Consider the following 5019-nt stretch of genomic DNA (forward strand, 5'->3'; position numbering starts at 1 on the left):
TTGTTGCTATTATTGTTATTGTTATTATTATTATTGTTATTACTATTTACTTTATTCTGTTATTAAACTGTTCTAATATCAAGACATGGACTTTACCTTTTCCTCATTCACTGCAGGTTTTGAAGTGTGTGTGAGCAAGTGCTTGTGTGGTAATTATTTGCCAGCTGAAGTTAAAGCATGAGAGTGTTCTAAAAATATTCAACTGAAATTTGAAATTTGGCTTTGAAACAACACTTACTTTTAAAACAGAATCATTGGTGAAGGGTTTCTTTCTGCCTTTGTCTTTTTTTTTTAATACATTTCAACTTAATGTTCACCACAGACTCCCTGTGATCCGGTTAATCTAATTAGAACAGGGAACTTGGCCACTGAACAGCAGCATCCTGCAAGCTATCCTCATGGCAAGGGCCACCAGGGTGTGCAGATCTCCAAAAGAAGTGGAAAGTGAAGAGCCAAAATACATTTTGCATTGCCTGTATTCCTGCTGCTGCCTCATTTGTAGTGCTTCACTTGATTAATTTCTTGTTTTTATTGAAAGTAATGGATTTCCAGTGGTAAGGATCCTGGATTTATTTCCAGCAATAGATCTAATTTGAAATGAATAATTTGAACTATGGTGACAAAAACATTAATTCCTAACCAATATCTGGAAAAGCTGGGTGTTTGTCATTCATCTCCATTTGAACTCTGTGCATTAAAAGCATGTCTACATCCTTATGAGTGCTTTACATAATAAAAGCCAAGGTCTTTAAGAAAAAAATCCATGAATAAACAAGTCTCAAACATATTCTTCAAGCAAGTGCCTGAGAAGTCAAACAGCCTTGACACCACAGCCCCAAAGCTCATACAGGTAAGACTGCTGGGATTGGGTTTCTGTGGGAACCCAGAGCAACCCTCTGGCTGTCCAGGATGGCCAAGACCCCTGCCAGGGGGCTCAGAGACTCTGGCACGGAGCCCAAAACACCTGTGGGTTTGATTATGACCCATGGAGCAAATTATCAACCTTATATGAAGATCTGCAAGCCACAACAGTTTAGGTAGAATAATAGTGAAGTTATCACAGGGTGAAAAAGTAGATTTTGGGGGTTTTGGTATGGGGGTTCAGGAGGCAAGATGAAGGGATCTGGGCATGTCCAGCCTTTCTCCTTCTTCTTCTTGGCCTCCATCTTCTGCTGTGCTGTTGGCACTTTCATATTGGTTTAGAGTAGAAGCTCACTGTCTAACATAGGTGATAGGTATTGGAAAGTAATTGTAAATATTGTACACGTAGTTTTTATTATAAAGACATAACACTGCCCCGGGGGCAGGCAGAGTGCCTGGAACTGTCCTGCTGGACAGACCTCAGCTGGACAGGAGAAAGAATTTTATAGATAAGATACAATAAACAACCTTGAGACCAAGAAATGAAGAGCTCTGACTCCTTCTTCAAGCTCTAGGCTGGGAAAAGAGAATTTCTAACATATCTCGGGGTCACTCTGACAAGCTAAAGATCCCGACAGGTTTCCAACTCATGTGGAAGATGTTTGGGAGGCCTAAGCCTGCCCAGTGACAGGAGTGAGCTCTCAGCTCATATTCCTCCAAGAGAAGAGGCTGCAGGCAGTGTCACCAGGACCCAGGGCACTGAGGGACAAGCTGGGGACACAGCACAGGTCAGGGTGCTCAGGTGTTGCAGCCCAGCCTACAGCTCCATCTCCTGGTGACACCACAGGGACAAGCTGGGGACACAGCACAGGTCAGGGTGCTCAGTGTCACTTGCAGCCCAGCCTGCAGCTCCATCTCCTGGTGACACCACGGGGAACTCAGCTGGGAAGGGTGCCTGCGCCCAGTGCTGTGTGCAGCAGTGCTGCATGTAACCCTGTGCCTATATCCCAAATATCCCATTCCAGGATCTGCTGCTGCCACCCACAGCCCCAAATCAGGCAGGAACAGCAGCCAAGCCATGCCCAGGAGTGCAGCCTCATGAGGCCTCTAATTCCTTACACATACACAGAGGGAGGCAGGGAAAGGGCCCAAGGGCGGCAGCTCTTACTGCATGGGGTGAAATCCATGTCACCTGCCCCTCCTTGGGCTGAGTTACCCCAGAGAGAAACCAGGATCACTTTCTTCCCAGTCCTGGCTAATCCTTTAAGGCCATTAAGCATTTCTGAATGTACCTTGTGGAGTTGCTGAATTTCTGGCTCCAGACACCCACCTGTGGTCAGCAGTGCCAAACCTGCACTGACACCCAGCCTGACCCTGCATAGCCCTGCAGCAACCTGAGCTTGGCCTGAATTACCTGGAAAGACCAAAAAGTGAGGACAATTATGGAGAACAAGCTGTGATGGAGGACAGGAAGAAGACTGATATCTGTCATGTAGGTTTAGTACATGGTGACTTTTTATCCTTTTCTCTCTATGCACACACCTTGTTGTTGAAAACAGGAACTTTTGACAAGGAAAAGAAATTTTTGAGGTGAGATGGAAACATGACACTTGAGTTTCAGAGAAAAGATGGCCAGAAGTTTCCAAAAATCTTCCCAGGAATGTGTCTGCACTAGAAAAGGCACCTAATGATAGAAGCCCTTCGAATCCCTAACCCTAACTGCAATTTTTGCCTTAGCTAGAAACTAGGTTGATCCCATAAACTGAGAATGATGAAGAAAAGGTGTCTCCAATAGTCTGAAACCTGCTCTATGCACACCAGCTCTGCTGGGGACAAAATGACCCGAAATGGCCACTCAAGAAACACCAGAGGTTTATTTTTCCTCACTGAGGATTGCAAGAAGATTTTCTACATTGGTGCTAAGAGAAAACTGATGAGGAAAGGTCATGCTCCTTTTCAACTCTGAGTCAACCACTTGTCCTAGCAGATTGAATTAACATCTCTGCAGTTCATACTTTCATCCACTGGGACATATAAATCTGATTAATGTGAATGAAAGTAGCAAGACACTCAGAAAAGCTAACATATCCTTCTTACAATGTGTACCTATACGATGCATTGCATGTTCTGAAACCACTTTCTGTAACATCATAAAAACTTGCCATAAATACAGTCCTTTTCTGTAACATTTTAAAAGCATAGGAATGGCATATAAATCACAGGACAGTGAGACTCTGAGGATGAGCATTGTGAAAGCTCCTTATCCCAACCCATTAAGAGCAAATCACAAATTCTGAAGCAGCACGTATGAGGATCCTCTGAGACCTGAGATCAAAGGGCACTTACAAGCTGAACTGGCATTGATCAAACCTGTTAGCTCTGTTTACCCCCGAGTGCAAATCCTGTCCACACAGGAGCAGGGAGCTGTAAAATGAAATTATTCAGCTACAATGAGATCTTACTCAAAAGATACTAAGCTACAATTTGCTACCTCGCAGGACTGTTCAGTGGGTGGTTTTGTGATAGCAAGATGTGTAGAGAGGAGTGAGATAGACTGATACTCTATTTAGTTTATGAGGGGAAAGAACACAGCAGATCTGAGGATATTTTTACAAGTTGTGTGTGTTGATTAAAGCTGTGGTAAAGAGCTGCAGCTTAAGGGGATATCATGTTCATTCCAGTTAGAAGCAGAGATTTGCAAAAAGGAAGGCTTAATGTCTCTTTAAGTGTATTTTTTCTCCTGTAAAATAGGGAGTTATTTGGCTTGTGAGCTACACCCAGCATAGAGATGTCATGATACTGAGTTTTGGTCAGAGCTCACCATGAATGAAATATTGGGTTGTTCTGCATAACATCAACAACATGATGTACTATGAGTGATGCATTTCCTCTTTATTATTTTGATTTTATAATTTTTTTTTTTACACCTTATTGTGCTATCTCTGAAAAGCCAATATAACCTTGTTTAGGAGTTCTGCTTAAAATTGATTCTCATTGTATGTTGTATTTGTAATAAAGCAGAAATTAGTAGTTAGGTTTTATGTTGGGTCTTTGAGAATTCCAGCTGTATTTTTATGCATACCGTGTGGAAATGACTAAGTTTATTTTCTTGTCTTGACTTCTTAAATTTTAGCTTTCATATTTTTTAGATTCTGTACTGCATTAGTGTGTGACTCTGAACTTCATATAAAGTGTTAGCAAGTTCTCCTCACAGTTTAGTCAGACAAAGCCATCTATTTCCAGCCTGAGAACCAAGAACACCATTGCAGCTTCAGGCCCAAAAAGTAAAAACAGCAGGGAATTGAGGAGAGCAATCTGGGAGGATGGGCCTTCACAAGCTGAAGCTGTAATTGGACAATCAACCCCAATATTTAAATGGACCAAAACTTGTAAAAGTGTGAAAACTCATGACCTGTCATCCATCTTGGGTCCATCTTGGGAAGAACCCTGGCCAGGCTCTTGCACTGCCCAAGGTGTATCCTTTGAAGACCTTTCAATAAACACCTACTTTATTCCTTTAATTCTGCCGGGCCTCTGTTCCAGGGAGCCTCTCAAGGCATCAGTAAACAACCAGACACATTATTCAACAGGGTCATTATTGATCCCATGTAAATTAAACAAGGAAAGAGAGTGATGCCTAAAGAGCATCAGAACTCTACAACAGAGGCTAGACAGAGTTAAAGGAATAAAATATTTATTAAAAGGCCTTCAATGGATACACCTTGGGCAATGCAAGAGCCCAGCTGTGGCTCTACCCAAGATGGGCCCCGATTCATGAGTTTTCACACTTTTGTAAGTTTTGGTCCACTTACATATTGTGGTCAATTGTCCAATTACAGCTTCAAGTTATGAAGTCCCATCCTCCCAGATTGCTCTCCTCAATTTCCTGTTTAAAGTTCTTGAGACTAAAGCTGTAATGGTGTCCTTGGTTCTCAGGCTGGAAAAAAATGGTTTTGTCTAACTAAACTGTGAAGAGAACTTGCTAACACTTTATATGAAGTTCAGAGTTACATACTAATGCAGTACAGAATCTGGAAAATACGAAAGCTAAAACTTAAGGCATCATTATTTTAATGTACTTCCATCAGAAAGAAGTGGAAGCCGTTAGGTAAATAGAGACAGCAAGTAGAATTTTCATGAAAGTAAAATGATATCTAG

This window comes from Zonotrichia albicollis, chromosome 4, assembly GCF_047830755.1.
Source record: "Zonotrichia albicollis isolate bZonAlb1 chromosome 4, bZonAlb1.hap1, whole genome shotgun sequence".
In the NCBI taxonomy this organism is placed as follows: Eukaryota; Metazoa; Chordata; class Aves; order Passeriformes; family Passerellidae; genus Zonotrichia; species Zonotrichia albicollis.